We start from the raw sequence: 20,068 nt of genomic DNA, 5'->3' as shown, positions 1-20,068 counted from the left end.
ACTTCCTCTCTAGTGATTGAAACTAGCTGTTTTAGCAGTCAAGATTCCAATCTCTGCCTCTCAGCTCAGAATGCTTTATTTGATTCTACTTCTCCACATCAAAAGTAGGAAATTGTCTCCACAGAAGGAGCTGAGATAAAGGTAGGGCTTACTTGTGAGTGTCCTTCATTAAGAGATTGTAGTTTTAAGTGCCTGTTATCCTGTGCTTGAAAATAATTTTCTCAGATGTGAAGTTACCAAATAATCCACAGGCTGGAAAAAGATATACATGGTATTTAGGTTGAATAATAGTGGTGCTTATATGGTTCTAAAATGGCCAAATGTTTCTGTTTTCATGTATTTCCATATAAACAAATATCTGACAATGAATTAGAATAAGGAATTTTTGAAGCTTGTTTCATCAACTGGAAAAAAAGACAACACAACAGAAAAATGAGCAAAAGATTATTTAAAAGGCAATTCACAGAAGAGGAAAAAGAAGATAACATTAAAAGAATTATTTGTTGTTAGCAATGAGGGAAATGCAAATTTTTGGGAAAGATTGTAAGAAAAGCAAGTTTTAATGCTACTGGTAGAAAAACAGCTCAGTAGAGTATTCTGTAGTATCTAGTCATTTTGAAGATATAAACTCTACAAGTGAGTCATTCTATTTTAGAGAAACTGTAATCACACAAAATAAGTTATGTATAAAGATATTCATTGTGCCTATGTGCTAAAGAGTAAATAAACAAGACAGTTTGATTGTTTTTCAGTAGAAGGATGAATAAATGCAATGGCTTAGTTATATAATAGTTTATCAATACAAATTGATCCAAATAAAGGGTTTAATATTTTTGAAGATCTTAAAAGAATCTCTATTCCTAAAAATGTGTTGGTTACTTTAATGCACTTAAACACTTAAAATGAATGAATTAGATTTAGATATTAAAGAAAGATAAATATCGAGTGTAAAATCCAGCTGCAAACATGCACTCCCAGTGTGATCATATTAATGTAAAATTGAAAACATATAAAACAATAGAATGTATTGTCATAAACATATTAGAATAATATTCAACCACTTTGAAGGACATAGAAGGACTATAGGGAAAAAGTGGGATTGGGATATGTGTATGACTTTTTCTTTAGGAGAAAAATTCTGAAACAAACAAAAGAACAAATCATGATAAAGCATCAGACATATATGGAACCATTGTGTTACTAGAACAGAGACATTACTTTGAGCACTATCATACAATCATTTTCAGTTTAACTGACAAACAGAATCTATCGATGAAGGCAACATGGCAGAAAAATAAAAGAAGGGGTATCTTTGCTCATGCTTCTGTAAGGAAAGGACTCAACAATCAGTGAATAGTACATCATTTGGAACAAGATTTCAAATCTTCATTCAGCAAATTGATAAAATAGTAAGTCTAAATAACATAGAAGTCTTGGTACACGATTATGCTTTTGGAAGTGGGAGATTTTGCTGCATTATCTCAACTAAAAGTGATGTACAGTGTTACATGCTTACAATAAAGGTAATTGCAGCTCCTTTACCTTAGAAGTATGAGAATTTCGTGAACACTACTAAACAATTTTATATACAAAAAAACTGCACAAATGTTATTCTGACGTAGTTAAGGATGGTATTTATATTTACATGGTGACATGATTCTAATTTAAAAGATTTCTCAAGGGGATCCCTGGGTGGCTCAGCGGTTTGGCGCCTGCCTTCGGCCCAGGGCATGATCCTGGGGTCCCGGGATCGAGTCCCACATCGGGCTCCCTGCATGGAGCCTGCTTCTGTCTCTGCCTCTCTCTCTCTCTCTCTCTCTCTCTCTATCATAAATAAATAAATCTTTAAAAAAAAAATAAATAAAAAAATAAAAGATTTCTCAAAAGTAAGGAGAATATTCTCCTTCTATGAATTGACTGTATTCCTAAACATTTGTCTTTAGACTGGGGCTCAGCAAACTTTTCCTCTAAAGGGCCAGATAATAAATATTTTAGGATTTGAGGGCCACATGGCTCTGTTGCAAATGATCAACCCCTCTGTGTTCATGTGAAAGCGTCCAAAGATAACACCTGCAAAAATGGGTGTGTTGTGTCCCAAAACAACTTTGTTTACAGACACAGGAAGCAGTGCAGATTTGGCCTCTAAGTTATAGTATGCCAACATCTGCTCCAGATTGCTTTGATTCTTCCAATATTATCACTAAATATTTAATAAATTTGTCAATGCTTTTGTGCATCTTTCTTGCCTGTTGGTTTTTATGGTCCTCTGGTACATAAAAGATCTTGAGTTACATAACTCAAGATCTGCAAAAATGAGATGCTGATTGTGAAAAGTAGATGACTGATGAGTATTGAACTTTATTTTGGTGGTTTGTCTTCTTTAAATAAATTCCTTCATCATCCCCCGTTAGTCCCTTACAGGCTACAGATATGAGTGCTCCCAGTTATATTGGTGAGGAAGGTTAGAAAATTAACATAAATTTGGAGCTTATAAAGTCTTTCTGATGAAGACTTTTTCACTAAGTCAGGCTTGAATCCCTTCTTTCTCTCAACTTCCTATGGCATTCTGAATGTTGTCTGTAAATAAAATCCCTTAAGGTTTTGCAAAACAAACAAAAAAATAAATAAGCAATGGCTCCTGATTTTTTACTCTTGCATTTATAATGGTTATAATAATAGGTTAGATTAATCTTGGTAGGAATGACCAGCAAGTTTCAAAATATCTAGAGAAACTTGATATTTTATGATTTGTTAGTAGAAGAAAGTAGGAACTTAAAAGAATGTGGTTCATTCTAAGATATGTCTGTTTCTTAAACTCAGATGAGCACTAAGCCTAAAAAAAAATCATGGCTTACTAAAAAAATAAATGATGCTAATTTATTCTTAAAAGTTATTATCACTATTATTTTCATTTATATGCTGCCAGAGTTGTGTATTTTTAATTTCATAATAAAACAGGTAAAATAGAGAGTTAAGAGCCACAGAGTGATGGGAAAGCTCTGCAGGTGTGCATTTTAATCAAGTATTAATTAGATAGTGTGTAAGACAAATAAACAGGAAGTACTGAGGGTGACCATGGAGTTTTTTAAGCAGAAATGGTGAATGACCAGAACTATATAATCATAAGACTAAGTGGTATTCTACTTTTTCATTCTAATGCTAAATGTCACTCTAATGGGTAGTATTAAGATAACATGTATGCTGTGCTCTGGAAAAGACATATATTTATAAATTTAATTGAAATATTTACCATTTTTGATGACTTTATCCTTGGGTAAAGTCTTGGTATCAAAAGAAAATTTAAAAAAAAAAAAGACTTGTTTAAAGGCAGTTTCTTCTTTTTTATAAATGACATTTCACTGTCTTAAAATAGAATTTAAAGGAAGTAATGTCTCCATGAATGCCTGTTTAATAATCTTATGCATTCAAATATGCTTGTTGGAATTCTTGTTGAATTAATTGGCACATCAATAGTATATAAAAAAGATCGGGATCCCTGGGTGGGGCCTGCCTTTGGCCCAGGGCACGATCCTGGAGACCCAGGATCGAATCCCACATCGGGCTCCCGGTGCATGGAGCCTGCTTCTCCCTCTGCCTGTGTCTCTGCCTCTCTCTCTCTCTGTGACTATCATAAATAAATAAAAAATTAAAAAAAAAAAAAGATCATGGAATTCCTGTTGGCAAAAAAAACTTCATGAATTTTATCTAACATTCCAGTTTATTGCCATTGAGAAACAGACACCATGATAGGATTAGAAGTCCCAGATATTTATTGAGGGACATGCCTGAAGGGGTGAGTGAAACAGAGAGAAAGAGAGAGAGGGAGAGAAGGTGGGAGGGAGTGAGAGAGTGAGAGTAAAGAGAGGAATGGAAGAAGGAGATGGGGTGGAGAAAGTAAGTAGGGAAAGGCTCCAGCCCAAGACGCATGTCTGAAGCCTGTGAAGAGAAAGGAAAAAATTAGGTATGAAAGCTCCAAAAGGCAATGAAATTCTGAGAAAGTCTCAGCCAACCTGAAAGGAACCTCCCAAGCATAGGTTGTTTTTTGGAAGAGCTCCCACATCAAGCAGGAGTAGATTGGTTCTAGAACATCACCTTGCTCGCCCGCTGGCTTGGAGCAGTCTATAGGAATTATGTCTATGATGTGAACAGTGAAGGATCCAAAGGTATCACAAGTGAAAACCATTGGTCATCTGTGCCCTTCATAGTCAGCTGCCATGAAGGTGGCACAACTCCATGGCCATCTGAAAGAAGTTCTGCAGCTTCAAACAGGAACTGCATATGGTCTAAGTAATTTTAGCTGTCAGAAGTATTGTCTATGCATATTAACATAGTTTCAAATGAAATAGATTTTAGTTAATAATCACATTTACACAATTCATCCACTAATAAGAATATGATCCCCATACCAACAATAGTGCTTCAAATATGGTAGCTGTTCAATATAACTTTGAGAATAACTCTATGTAGTTTCTCATTTTAGAAAACTCTTCATCAGCTTCATTCTCTTTTCTTTTTTTTTTTTAATTTATTTTTTATTGGTGTTCAATTTACTAACATACAGAATAACCCCCAGTGCCCGTCACCCATTCACTCCCACCCCCCGCCCTCCTCCCCTTCTACCACCCCTAGTTCGTTTCCCAGAGTTAGCAGTCTTTACGTTCTGTCTCCCTTTCTGATATTTCCCACACATTTCTTCTCCCTTCCCTTATATTCCCTTTCACTATTATTTATATTCCCCAAATGAATGAGAACATATAATGTTTGTCCTTCTCCGACTGACTTACTTCACTCAGCATAATACCCTCCAGTTCCATCCACGTTGAAGCAAATGGTGGGTATTTGTCATTTCTAATGGCTGAGTAATATTCCATTGTATACATAAACCACGTCTTCTTTATCCATTCATCTTTCGTTGGACACCGAGGCTCCTTCCACAGTTTGGCTATTGTGGCCATTGCTGCTATAAACATCGGGGTGCAGGTGTCCCGGCGTTTCATTGCATTTGTATCTTTGGGGTAAATCCCCAACAGTGCAATTGCTGGGTCGTAGGGCAGGTATATTTTTAACTGTTTGAGGAACCTCCACACAGTTTTCCAGAGTGGCTGCACCAGTTCACATTCCCACCAACAGTGTAAGAGGGTTCCCTTTTCTCCGCATCCTCTCCAACATTTGTTGTTTCCTGCCTTGTTAATTTTCCCCATTCTCACTGGTGTGAGGTGGTATCTCATTGTAGTTTTGATTTGTATTTCCCTGATGGCAAGTGATGCAGAACATTTTCTCATATGCATGTTGGCCATGTCTATGTCTTCCTCTGTGAGATTTCTGTTCATGTCTTTTGCCCATTTCATGATTGGATTGTTTGTTTCTTTGGTGTTGAGTTTAACAAGTTCTTTATAGATCTTGGAAACTAGCCCTTTATCTGATATGTCATTTGCAAATATCTTCTCCCATTCTGTAGGTTGTCTTTGAGTTTTGTTGACTGTATCCTTTGCTGTGCAAAAGCTTCTTATCTTGATGAAGTCCCAATAGTTCATTTTTGCTTTTGTTTCTTTTGCCTTCGTGGATGCATCTTGCAAGAAGTTACTATGGCCGAGTTCAAAAAGGGTGTTGCCTGTGTTCTTCTCTAGGATTTTGATGGAATCTTGTCTCACATTTAGATCTTTCATCCATTTTGAGTTTATCTTTGTGTATGGTGAAAGAGAGTGGTCTAGTTTCATTCTTCTGCATGTGGATGTCCAATTTTCCCAGCACCATTTATTGAAGAGACTGTCTTTCTTCCAATGGATAGTCTTTCCTCCTTTATCGAATATTAGTTGCCCATAAAGTTCAGGGTCCACTTCTGGATTCTCTATTCTGTTCCACTGATCTATGTGTCTGTTTTTGTGCCAGTACCACACTGTCTTGATGACCACAGCTTTGTAGTACAACCTGAAATCTGGCATTGTGATGCCCCCAGATATGGTTTTCTTTTTTAAAATTCCCCTGGCTATTCGGGGTCTTTTCTGATTCCACACAAATCTTAAAATAATTTGTCCTAACTCTCTGAAGAAAGTCCATGGTATTTTGATAGGGATTGCATTAAACGATCCTCAATATATATGCTCCGAATGTGGGAGCTGCCAAATATATAAATCAATTATTAACCAAAGTGAAGAAATACTTAGATAATAATACACTTATACTTGGTGACTTCAATCTAGCTCTTTCTATACTCGATAGGTCTTCTAAGCACAACATCTCCAAAGAAACGAGAGCTTTAAATGATACACTGGACCAGATGGATTTCACAGATATCTACAGAACTTTACATCCAAACTCAACTGAATACACATTCTTCTCAAGCGCACATGGAACTTTCTCCAGAATAGACCACATATTGGGACACAAATCGGGTCTGAACCGATACCAAAAGATTGGGATTGTCCCCTGCATATTCTCGGACCATAATGCCTTGAAATTAGAACTAAATCACAACAAGAAGTTTGGAAGGACCTCAAACACGTGGAGGTTAAGGACCATCCTGCTAAAAGATAAAAGGGTCAACCAGGAAATTAAGGAAGAATTAAAAAGATTCATGGAAACTAATGAGAATGAAGATACAACCGTTCAAAATCTTTGGGATGTAGCAAAAGCAGTCCTAAGGGGGAAATACATCGCAATACAAGCATCCATTCAAAAACTGGAAAGAACTCAAATACAAAAGCTAACCTTACACATAAAGGAGCTAGAGAAAAAACAGCAAATAGATCCTACACCCAAGAGAAGAAGGGAGTTAATAAAGATTCGAGCAGAACTCAACGAAATCGAGACCAGAAGAACTGTGGAACAGATCAACAAAACCAGGAGTTGGTTCTTTGAAAGAATTAACAAGATAGATAAACCATTAGCCAGCCTTATTAAAAAGAAGAGAGAGAAGACTCAAATTAATAAAATCATGAATGAGAAAGGAGAGATCACTACCAACACCAAGGAAATACAAACGATTTTAAAAACATATTATGAACAGCTATACGCCAATAAATTAGGCAATCTAGAAGAAATGGACGCATTCCTGGAAAGCCACAAACTACCAAAACTGGAACAGGAAGAAATAGAAAACCTGAACAGGCCAATAACCAGGGAGGAAATTGAAGCAGTCATCAACAACCTCCCAAGACACAAGAGTCCAGGGCCAGATGGCTTCCCAGGGGAATTTTATCAAACGTTTAAAGAAGAAATCATACCTATTCTCCTAAAGCTGTTTGGAAAGATAGAAAGAGATGGAGTACTTCCAAATTCATTCTCTTTTCTAGGTCATCCCTATTGCCTTAATAAACTTTCCTTTGTTGATTTAGTTATAATCTTCATCTTAAACTATAAGAGTACATGATCTACACTCTTTTTTAATCCCAGGAAGTGTGTGTTAAACAAATACCCAGTTGTAACAGTGGTTCAGCTCACTGGCCCTAAACCAGGCCACCTGAAATCAATACATGGCTTCGATATTTCCTAGCTGTGAGCACCTTGGAAAACCAAATAACCTCTCTCTGCTTTAGTTTCCTTGTTGTAAAATTGAAATTGTAATAGTACCTAATCATAGAATAGTTATGAAGATTAAAAACAGTATATTAAAATATTTAGCACAGTGCCTGATAAATCATAAGTGCTCAGAAAAGTAAGCCGGCATTAATCATGTCATCATTATTAACATGGATCAAAATCTATACTGTTAATAAAGCATTAGAAATGTCTCCACTAGTGGAAAAAGATTTGATAAGGGTACTGTCACCGGCTCAGCAATTGAGCAAATGTATCATATCAAATGATAATTTAGTACAAAATGCGATAAACAGGGAGGATTCAGATATAACAAAAGGCAATAGATAGAAAAAAGAGAATAATAATAATAAATACTTGAACACATCTCTGATATAAAACTATGTTCTTTTTTTGTATATTTTTTTATTCGAGTTCGATTTGCCAACATATATTATAACACCCAGTGCTCATCCGGTCAAGTGCCCCCCTCAATGCCTGTCACCCAGTCACCCCCCAACCACCTCCCCTTCTAATATCCCTGTTCATTTCCCAGAGTTAGGAGTTTCTCATGTTCTTCACCCTCTCTGATATTGCCCACTCATTTTCTCTCCTTTCCCATTTAATCCCTTCCACTAGTTTTTATATTCCCTGAATGAATGAAACCATATAATGTTTGTCTGTGTTCTATAGGCTCCAGTCACATTAGTAGCTTTCAGATACAAACCTGGTGAAGAAGCTATGACTTATGGACACAAACCCAATGATAATGCATCTCTGTACTCAGGTCTGCCTTGGCTGATATTAATCTATTTGGCATTTCTATAACTCTACTTCAAAACTGGCAATTTGGTTGACAATCTTTCAAGTTTCATGACTGACGTTTTCCAAGAGGTTTCTTCCTGCCCCTTATACCATAGTTCTATAGGCTTATCTACAAAATAGGATAGATTCCTATCTCCTAAATATTTTGGAAACATTCCATTAAGTTTGAGAGTTTTCCTGGCATCTCTAGCTTAACATTATTATTCAAGTTGATCACCAAATAATCAGATATTTCCTTCATTGAAGCATGCAATGAATATTTAGATAACTTCTATATTTCAGGCACTGCAGTGAAAAAATAATAATGGGGAAAAATAGGGATGAAAAGCATATTAAGTTCTCATTTTCATGGATTTTATAATAGAATAGTGCAGAGTTAAACCCATTTCAGATCAATTTCTTTTCTAGCACAATTGCCATTCTCTAACTAGTCCTTGAATCTGTAGATACCCTGCTTAACTGGTGGGGAAGTAGTGTATAGATCCTATAGGTGCTGCAATGGCTGGATTGAATATTAATGAATGTTAATAACCTGACTAAACAGTCATACCAATTATCTGAAGAGTTATCTGCTATACTCCAAAACAATGGAAAATTCTCCATATGTTAACAACTTGGAACATGGCAAAAAATCAAGAATGAGATATGGAAGGATATACATTTCTTATTTACAAGAAAAACATACTTATTCTTAAATGTTAATTTACTGATTATCTGATAGCCTAGAAAACTGATAAATTTTTTTAAATGATAATAACTTCCATGTTTACTCACATTTAGAGCAAAATACTATCAAATTTACTATTTCACTTACACCTGAAAACACCCAGTAATGTAAGGACAACTGCTATTAATTATCCTCATCTTACAAATTAGGAAATAAAGACTCAGACTAAATGGTTTAAGCTTACATGGTTAAAAATAAGAATTTTTTTTTAAACCCAGATTTCTCGGGAGCCTATGTTCCTTCTATGTGTCTCTATTCTCTAAATTATATTTGATATATTATTCAAAAGCAGATTCAAAATCACTTCCCCATGAAGTGATCCTGTTTTCTGATTAGGTTGATATTATTAACTTTTCATTTACTCTACCTAGCTTGCAAATTTATAATTCCTTTTATAGTAGAAATAAATAAAATTTGATATTTTAAATAATACCCTATGTTACACACTTTGTTTTTGTGTAGTTCACTATGTTAAGTTTATGATATCAAGAAAATGTAATAATGGATACTTGCACATGTTCCAGATTCAGTCAGCAAACACCTGTATCTGCCCTCTTAGGAACCATGCTTAAATCTGTTGAAGAGTCACAGAATAGCAAGCCATGGTCTCTGCCTTAAATTCTTTATGCCTTAGTAGTGATATAATCTACAAATACAAATCATGATAATAAAAGGTAAATGAAGTAAATAATTATGGACAAAGTCCTATGAGATAACAGAGTAGGGAGAAATTGCTTTCCTTTGAGGTAATTCTTTAGAAATGCTTAATCATATAAAAGGTGACATATAACCTGGGCTAAATTGCCTGGTGACAGGTAGAGATGAAGGTGGAAAAGATATTTCAGCAAACAAAAGATCTAAAACACAGCAAGGAAGAAAAAATTAGTAATAATTCCTGATATGGAGGAAATATCATATGCAAGAGTGGATGTAGTGAAAAGAAGGCTGGCTATTCTGAGACCAGAGCATAGAAGACCTTGGATAACATGCTAAAGATATCAGAGAGTTGTATTTCTTGTCTTGCATAGAATTAGGGCCTGGGAGGATACGTGGCAAAGGAATGATAAATTCAGAGATGTCTCTTAGGAAGAGTGCTCTGATAGCAACATGAAAGATGTGATAGAGGAGGGGAATGGTGACAGAGATGAAAATGACATAAGAAGTCTCATGCAAGATGTCTAAGCAATTGCTTATGAAGACTATAGTGAGCTTTGTGGCCTAAGAATGAAGGGGTTATGGTGGATAAGAGAAGGATTTTGAAAGTAAAATCAATAGACATTGGAAGATAAGCAGATCCCAGAGACAGAAAGACATCATTCATTTATTTAGCCCTACACTTATTCCCCAGACATTTATTGTCTATTTCATGCCAAACAATGATCTAAGGTCTAGCATTAAGAGACAGATACACAGTCTTCTGCAAGAAATATATTCTCCGACAGAACATTAAAGTGGAGAGTGATCAGTGCTGTACCAGACACAAGTGTGAGATGCAGGTTATCTAGTATAGCCCAACATGGAGATAACCCAACAGGGGTCTGATCTGAGCAACTGCAGAGTAAGATGCCATTAGTAAAGACAAAGAATGCAGAAAGGGAGGAGCTGGTTTTGGAAGAGATAATGAGGATTTTGATTTAGGCATCAGCAGACCAAATATGGACTGTTACATTAAGATGCCATACAAGTGATACCTGTGATTAAGAACATTTCTTCCAAAATCAAGCAGGTTTGAAAATATTTTAATGCAAGCATTAACAACTGTAACACAACCTCATATGCATCTAAATTTTCTTTATACATATTACCATTTAAAAAAACCCTTCTGCTAGCAAAAATGTTTTCATTAAAAAAGATGAAGAAATACTGATCGAATTTTTAAATGCAACAAACATCCTAACATCAGGCTATTTTTACAAGCTGTGCTTTTGGATTTCAAAATACAAGGAGAAAAAACACTGAATATTATGCTGCTTTGTCTTTGGTAGTCACTTTCTCAACTGATTATTTGAAAGAGAATTAAAATCTCAGGAGAAGGAAAGTAGCTGCACTGAGTACTCAGCTCCTTTCTGCAGTGTGCTAATCCCTTTCATCCAAGATAACACTAAGCTTAAACTAAAATCTCACACCATTTACAGCCATCACATTCCAGAAAAAATAGAGCTTTTTGGACATTTAGAAATAGAATCCAAAATTTTGAGAGTTATCAGAGAAGTATGTACTTAGCCAGATTAGAAATTGTGCAATCCAATGTAAAAATAAAAATATCGCTACATACTTGGTAAAATAAAAAGAGAATAATGAGTAATTGTGCCCCCCCAAATAATTAGCATCATGAATATATCCTATAAATGAATAACTGAAAAATACTATAAATCAACAAATAAAGATGTAAATAATACATTTCTCTTACACTAATTAACCAAACGAATTGTGTTTTAGATTGTAGATTTTAAAAATTACTTGTATATTCAGGCACCTGGGTGGCTTAATGGTTGAGCATCTGCCTTTGGTTCAGGTTGTTATTCCAGGATCCTGGGATCAAGTCCCTCATCAGTATCCTCACAGGGAGCCTGTTTCTCCCTCTGCCTATGTCTCTCTCTCTCTCTCTGTCTCTCATGAATAAATAAATAAAATCTTTAAAAAAATTACTTGCATATTTCCCTATGACAACCACATGATTAAGAAGAAAATCTGTATTTCTCTCTGAATTATTATATCCAAATCCATTTCCTTCTATCCTAGTAAGCAATTAGTTTATATGATTATGGGTTTTTTTAATCATTCAAAGTATGAATGAATGAATGCAAGCAAGCAGCAAGCTTCTATCATGCAAAATCCACACAAGATCAAAAAGAAATCCATCATTCAAAAGCTCTATTTAGTACTCAAGAAATGGATAAGGGTATTTAATAATTTTCTCTGCCTGTTGATTCAAAAAAGAAAAAAAAAAACCCAACACCCTGCTTTCAGTCTTCTGTCCTATCATCTTTTTGTGTCCAGGTGCCAGTCTTATATTTCTATGGCTCTATACATCACCATCCTCTGCAAAAATTGCCTCCTTCTCTTTATTAATGCATGTCAATCACACATTTCAAAATGAGATTCAACATCATCTCCCTAAACATGTTTGATGGTTTATTCTATCTTCTGTTGTATTTATATTCTTTCCCTATTTCAAATGTAACAAATTTTTAACAAGTGATAAGAAAGGAATGGGCTTCCTTTTCTGTTTAATTTGTATCATTTACGCCATGAGAGGTACCCAATATGTAAAGTTCAATTTCATTCATTGCTAAGCAAATTACTAAGCAAACAAATTGAAGACCAATTGTGGGCATAATGCTAGAAATTAGGATTAAACAAATATCTATCTTTGGAAAATTTGCATAATTTATCCATCCCATAATTATTAATCTAATAATTATATCACCAAACACTTTGCTAAATATTTAGTATATGATTTATGTGGTATTTGTCTTTAAGGATCTCACATGGATGGACATATAAGTAAAAAATAAAGCATAATTCGTGACAAGTAAATATAATTTGGGATCTCAAATTGGATTCTGTCCAGAAAAAGAATATGAATGGAACTGGTAAAATTTGAAAAGGGCCTGTATTAAGTTAATAGTATTGCATCCATACTAATTTCCTGGTTGAGATTATTGCACCAGAGTTATGTAAGGTAGTAATAACAGAGGAAGGTCAGCAAAAGGTACTAGGACTTGTCTGTACTATCTTTGCAACCTTTGTAAGTCTAATATTATTTCAAAATTAAGTTTCTCTAACCAAAAAGATATTATGAGATTAACCCAGAAATACCTATTGATATGGGTATGAAATAAATTCAAGCAGTATTCCCTTTCAAGAAAGGTTTTTAATGCTCAACTCTAGAGACTTTGTTTGGTTAGCAGACAGTTCCCAGGTGTCAGCTTCTCTAGGACATGCCTTAGCTGCAGAGAGCCCCCTCGCCTGAGTCTCACCCTTCCAACCACACCCATATTGGGTGATTGAGGAAAACAGAGGTAAAAGACTTGGCCATTTCAGTTCAGCAGAGGACATACTTTCTGACATGCAATACTCCTTCCAGAATGCTTTCCTGAAGCTTTGTTAAGCCTACACCACAGTTTGTATCCCTTCTTGGCCTGCTTTTGCTTCTGCCTACTTCCTTTTGCAGATGTTGATCCCCAAAAACATACTGCAGCCCAGTTATACATCAGCATCTACTTCTGGAGAACCCAACCAGTGTTGTTAGAGGATTTTGAGAACACAGATGATAGAGCAATAATAATACTGCCAGTTTTGTTGTAATGTGACACATACATTCTTAAAGAAGCATCATGCTATGCAAAACTTGCACAATAAAACTCACAAGGTTTATGGGGAAAATTAGGGTGAAGACACAATACTCAAAAGTGTAAATTGTCAGTAACACATTAAAAAAATAAGAACTTAACAGAAATCTATTATCAATTATACATTTTAAGTAGTATATATATACTTAATATATAATATAATATACACTTATATTCTATATGATATATTAGTTACACATAACATATACTTAACATGTATATATAGATATCACATGTATATGACATATATATGTAGTATTTGACCTGAAAAAAACCCTGAAATTTCCTCGTGGAAGGGGCATTGAATGGGTTACAGCTTGTGAATTATTGTGAAATGGTGGACCGAAGGTTATCTGCAACCACACAGGAGGTTGTAATACTAAATGACACACATGCTGAACTGAAGTATCTGGTAGATGTTTCAGGTGTGTGTCTGTGTGTGTGTGTCTGTGTGTGTGTAGGGGGGTGTACACACTTTATGTATTCCCATACAGCTTGGTTCAACTGGGTGCAATTTTCGGCATTCAGCTAAGAAATTATGCAAAAGAAAATACAGCATTTGTGTTAAGTTCAAATTATTTCCTAATGCATCAATCACTTTGGAACAAATTTGTATTTTCAAAACAAGTGTTTTAGGAGAACTGATTATATGAGACAATAAAAGCACACTTCTGATAGTATTTGATATATGGCAAATGCTTAGTTCATGAAGAAAATGATACAGCTATTCTGAGGAAGGAGAAGTTACCCTGCATTTCATGTGAAGACCCCAAATCATACCATTTGTGGCAACATGCTGATAATAATTTACAATTAAGACACATTAGTATTGTTTCAATTGAAACAATGTCAGTACACAGAATGCATGATATATGAAATTCAAGCAAACATAAACATTTAATTTACCAATAATGATAAATTAAAAGGCAAAATTAAAATGCAGAATCCTAGCAAATAGATTATTACTCTTCCTTATTGTTGACAGGACATTTTAATAAGTAACACCATGCCTTCATTCACTTAATATTTATTGAGTGCCTATCATAAACCAGAGATTGGCTTAGGTGCTAAGAATAAAGCACTAGGCAAAATAAAATATTTGTCTGGTCTTCTGCAGCTTATAATCTGGAGAAGAAATAGAGAAAAAATAAACATATTTTGGAAGGTAGTGAAAGGACTTTGGAAAAAGTAATAAAACAAGATAAGGCTATATAGAGAGTGATGAAGGTAATAGAGAATTCACCAGAGCACCTCTAGGAATTTAAACATTGCTACTCAGTAAAAGAAAGTTTTTTTTTTTCAGTTACAAAGATAAATTATTTTGGATCATTACTTTCTACAGAGCTAAGAGCAGAGTGTACATTTTTTTAGAGTGTACATTTTTAGTGGACAGTTATAGTTGTAGTTGCCTTGCACCAAAATATGTTCCACTGAAGAGCCAAACAAAATGTTAACTGATTCCAAAAATGCATGCTTTTAAAGGCATCAGAGACCTGTGGAAGCAATCAGTGAGTGCTAGGTGAACACATAAGAACACATCTATATAATCACCACCCAGGACATGAAGCAGAACATTCCAGCACTTTAGACATAGTATACCTTTCCAATCGTGCACTCTCTGCCAAAGAAAATCCTTCAAAAGCACTTGAGTGGGAGACTTTTGTGGGCCAGGAATGTTAGAGGGAAATGCTGATTTTGAAACAGTTTCCTGACTTCATTTGGAATGAGCAGATCCAAAGGTGTCAGAGATCAAGGACATGTACTTAATTGCTAGAGTTCAAAGAGCATGATTACTCTAATAACAGTAGGGACAGCATGGAAAATAGAATAATCTGACCCACAAGGATCTCTGGCTGTGGTGAATTAACCATGGGGTCCCTGAGAATGAAATGGATGATTAAATTTTCATACACCCAAATCTGGGCAGCAAAACCACAGTAGACCATCAAAGTCTTTGATCTGAGTCAGTTAATAGACTAATGGCTCCTTAAATGCAGGTAGTTTCAGGAAGAATCTTGGAATATCAATGACATACTCAAAATGTGGACATATGCTGAATGTTTGTTCTGTATATCCCAAAGTGATCCACAGCTATTTAACAATATTCTTTTGTGCTTGGCAAATGGAAAAACCCAGACAGAGACACTTCAGAGATTGTTGAATACGACTCAATGCTAACACACTGACACAGGCTAAAATTTCCCATGGATCAGCCAAATAATGGAAATTTGGCTTGTGAACCTCTTTGATAGCCCTACTGGAACCCTAATTTATTTCCTACATATTTTTCCAGTTTGAGTTTCCTTTTGATTCCTGAGTACATAGTTGGTATTTTCCTTGCAGGCAGTTTTGGCCATATGACTCAATTCCGGCCAAGAAAATATGAGTATTTTATTTCAAGTCCCCTAAAATTCCACCAAGTTATTTACCACGGTATTTTAATTTTTTTAAATGCTACTTTGTATTATGGGTATGTTTTATCTTATCTTCTAGTCCCTAAGTTGAATGAAATTAATATGGTAACCCCACAATGCCTAATACCTTCCTTCATCTTATCTATACTCAATAAATATTTGTAGCATGTCATCTTTCACTTACTTACATAACTACTCGGACACTTTCAAACCTTTGCTACAGTAAGAATCCTGTAGCCCCGTTAGATGCTGTTGAGCTGATTCTTCCTACCTTAGTTCATCTCCTGCATCATGCTGATCCAGAAATATTAGCAGACACCTGCTGGGCAATTTCCTACCTACCTTACTGATGGTCCAAATGAATGGATTGAAATGGTTCAGGAGTTGTGTCCCAACTTGTGAAGCTCCAAGAAGCTACTGTATTGCCCATTGTGACTCCTGCACTAAGAGCCACAGGAAATATTATCACTGGGACAGATGAGCAGATCCAGGTTGCAACAGATACAGTGCTCCTGTCTTTCCCAGCCTGCTAACAAACCCCAAAACTATTCAGAAGGAAGCCATGTGGACAATTTAAAACATTGTAACTGGTCTCCAGGACCAGATACAGCAAGCTGTGAATCATGAATTAGACCCGTTCCTCTTTGGTGTTCTCTCTAAGGCAGACTTTAAGACACAAAAGAAGCTGTATGGGCTATGACCAACTATACAAGTGGTGGAACAACTGAACAGATTGGATACCTCATTTGTTGTGGCATAATAGAACCATCGATGAACCTCTTAACTGCAACATATCCCAAACTTATTCTGGTTATTCTGGACGCCATTTCAAACATCTTTCAGGCTGTTGAGAAACTAGATAAAACTGAGAAAATGAGTATAATGATTGAGGAATGTGGAGGTTTGGATAAAGATGAAGCTCTACAAAACCATGAACATGAATCTGGGTACAAAGTTTCCTTAAACTCGATTGAGAAGTATTTCTCTGTAGAGGGAGAGGAAGATCAAAATGCTTTGTCAGAAACTACCTCTGAAGGTTATACATTCCAAGTTCAGGATGGCACCCCTGGGCCCTTTAACTTTTATATTGTACAGCTGAGGCATCAAGTTGTTTGTTGTGTACTATTTTGGCATAAATTTGTCTTACTGTTTCTCTATTAAGAACTATTTTTAAGTGTGTTTTGTTAATGTAGAAACTTTTATAAGCAAACTATAATTAAACAATTCCAAACCGTACATACTATGGGAAGCTTCACCTCTCAATGGGTTTCTTATTTCTATGTGGAATCTAATATCTTACAATGTCCTGTAAATAAAGATGAAATTCCACCCTTTTCTTTCCCAAAGGAAAAAAAAAAAAAAAAGAAGAAATCTTGACCAAGATCACAAAACAAACAAATAATGATTCCAGGACTGAAAACTTTCATGCTCTTAATTTCTAGGATTCTGTGCTCTTGATAATTTCTCCATGTATGAAGTGTGTTGCTCCAGCTATTCTGTAAGTCCCATAAATAATAGCCATGTCTTATTCTGCTTTGCATCTTGCATAGTTCCTATTCCATAGTTGACATTCAGAAATGCTTATAATTTTAGTCCTCAAGTGTGCAAGGCACCAATTCTAGACGGAATTACTGTCTTGCATAAGTTACTTTATGTCTGGAAAAATTGTACTTCTTTCCAACTAAAACTAAATAAGAAGAATTCAGCCTCAGCAATCCTGTTTTAATATTCAGAATTGAACGCATATGATGGCTTGTGGCCGAAATTAAGCTTTTGTGGTTGTTATTGCTATTCCTATTTTTTATTGTTGTGAAAAGAAATCCTACCTCCTAGAAGTTAAATAGCTATGCTTCTGTATGTTTTCTAATTAAAATATAAACAGCCTAGTTAATAATGTGCATGAAAATAATCAAATGGATATAACTGTTGCTGATTTGAAAATTGTTTCTTTTTCTTTAGTCTTAATTGTTTAATCCCATGTGCTGGGCTTGCTTTTCCACGTCTCTGGAAAGTGGTCTCCATAATTATGTTTCATTAAAAAAAAAACATATTTCTCAAATAGTGGATTATATGTTAATCTTCAGGCACACAACTGTTAGCATATTGTCACCATTGAGTGCTATATTATCTTTGCAAAATACCTTATAATTTTGTTTATGCCTAGAAAGCAGAAAGACAATCAGAATTCCTTCAATGTACTTCCTGTCTTAATCTGGAGGCAAAGTTAATACGTGTGGCTCCAACAATTGATCTATCTTCTAAAGCCCTTGCTTCGCATTTGAATCACCTAAAAAGCTTTACCAAAATACTGTTAAGTAGGTCTCATCTCAGTCAAATTAAATCAGAATCTCTTAGCATGTGGCCTCTACATCAGTATTTTTTTAAATTCTCTAAGTGGTTATAATGTGTAATCAAGGCTGAGAACCACTACTTTACAGGCAAATAATCATCACAGTCTCAGACTAGAAGGCAATTTTGAGCAATGTTCACCAAAGCCTAACTGTGTACATGAGAATCACCTCTGGGGCTTTTGAAAGGTACAGAATCCTAAGGCCCCAATGAATCAGAGCTTTAAGTGATAGGGCCCCAATTGAGTTTTACCCATGATGGAATTTGAGGACCATTGCTTTGGAACTTTTCTAAACTCACTTTCTAGCACATGAGAGAACGTGACTGAGCATTTTAATCCAAGTAACACCATTTTTGCAGCTATTCTCACTAAAATTTCTTCATAGACCTATCCTACAGGATATAGTATTTCTTTTAAAAACTAGAGTGTGTCACAATATAATGTGTCGCTTGATAGGAGTTGGAACTCTTGAGTTCAGAGTCTTCCTGCACTACTTACTAGTTGTATTAACATGAACAAATCACTTTCTCTTTCTTTTTTTAAAGATTTTATTTTTTACTTGAAAGAGAGAGAGAAAACAAGCAGGAAGGAGGAGCAGGCTCCCCAGTGAGCAAGGAATCCAATGTGGGGGTCAATCTTCTGGGATCATGACCTGAGCTGAAGGCAGATGCTTAACCGACTGAGCCAACTAGGGGCCCCAAATCACTTCCTTTTTCTCACTTTGTATTTATTCTTAAATCACAGGATTGTAATGATCTAAGGAGTGAATATAATCGTTCCCAAGCCTGACTGATCACCAAAATCTTCTAGAGAATGTGAAAAAATTATATAAGCTCCTTGGCCTCTTTCCGGAGATTTTGTTCCTCTACATGTGGAATGTGTGGTTGGACATAAGTAATTTTGCTTTTGAAGATTTGCAAGTGAGTTTGATACTTGGCCGTGGTGCTATGTTGATGCCTGCTGGAAGAGTGAGACCCGCTGTCAGCCTCAGGGATACAGAGATTCAATCTGCAGCCATGCGCATGACCCCTCAGGCAGCTCTCCAGTAACACAGATCACTTACATCTCAGCAGGTGCTATTTCCAGAAGAGCAGCTCTTGGTGATTTGATGTAGGAGGTGGGAAGATTTATAGCATAGTCACTGTCTTATGTGTATCTAGAACTAAAGAGTTGCCCAGGGTCTTTGTTCACTTATTAGTTTGTTCTTTGCCTTTTTCTCTCACCTAAAAAAAAAAGACAATAGAGAGCCAAGGAAAAAGCACAGGGTATGAAATCACATCTCAGTTTTAGCAGAGGTCTACTTTAAAAAATGTAAATCTTATTTATTAGAGAGAGTAAGAGGGGCAAGGCAGGGGCATATTATATTAATATAATTTAATATTATATTAAATATAATATCTAATATTTATAATATTAAATTATAGTCAAAATAAGCACTGCTAGGAGAAACTCAGGTTAATGAGAATGTATAAAGAGGAGGCTACCCCAGTGTCTCCCCAACCTATGAGCATTGACATTTACATTGACATTACATTGAATTGTGAGTGGGGTAGGCAAGCAGTGAGTACTCCTGGCAGAGAAAACAATCTGTGCAAAGGTCGTGAGGAAGGAAAATGGGTAGTAACATATGAGTAACTGAATGAGTAAAGATTCCAATAAGCAGGTGGTATGGAGTCAATGAAAATGAGACTATGAGGTACCAATGGACCAGGGATTTTTAGGTCATATCTAGGCTCCTATTTTCTTAATCTGTAATAGCAGTAGAGACTTTCAATAAGTAAGATTGAACAGAGAATGAAAGAATTAGATTAGAACACTTTACATCACTCCAGTTGCCGTATGAATCATGTGCTGGAGGACTTGAAAACTTGGAGACCAGGTA

At 35.6% G+C, this 20,068-nt stretch overlaps 1 pseudogene; it reads left to right on the top strand.

Annotated features, from left to right (window-relative positions):
* The first annotated feature begins 16,002 nt into the window (after window positions 1–16,002).
* LOC144312025 (importin subunit alpha-1 pseudogene) lies at window positions 16,003–16,997 on the top strand (annotated as a pseudogene).
* The last annotated feature ends 3,071 nt before the right edge of the window (window positions 16,998–20,068 follow it).

Source organism: Canis aureus, chromosome 4, assembly GCF_053574225.1.
Source record: "Canis aureus isolate CA01 chromosome 4, VMU_Caureus_v.1.0, whole genome shotgun sequence".
In the NCBI taxonomy this organism is placed as follows: domain Eukaryota; kingdom Metazoa; phylum Chordata; class Mammalia; order Carnivora; family Canidae; genus Canis; species Canis aureus.
The sequence above is the reverse complement of the archived record's forward strand: the minus strand, read 5'-3'. Positions and strand labels throughout refer to the sequence as shown.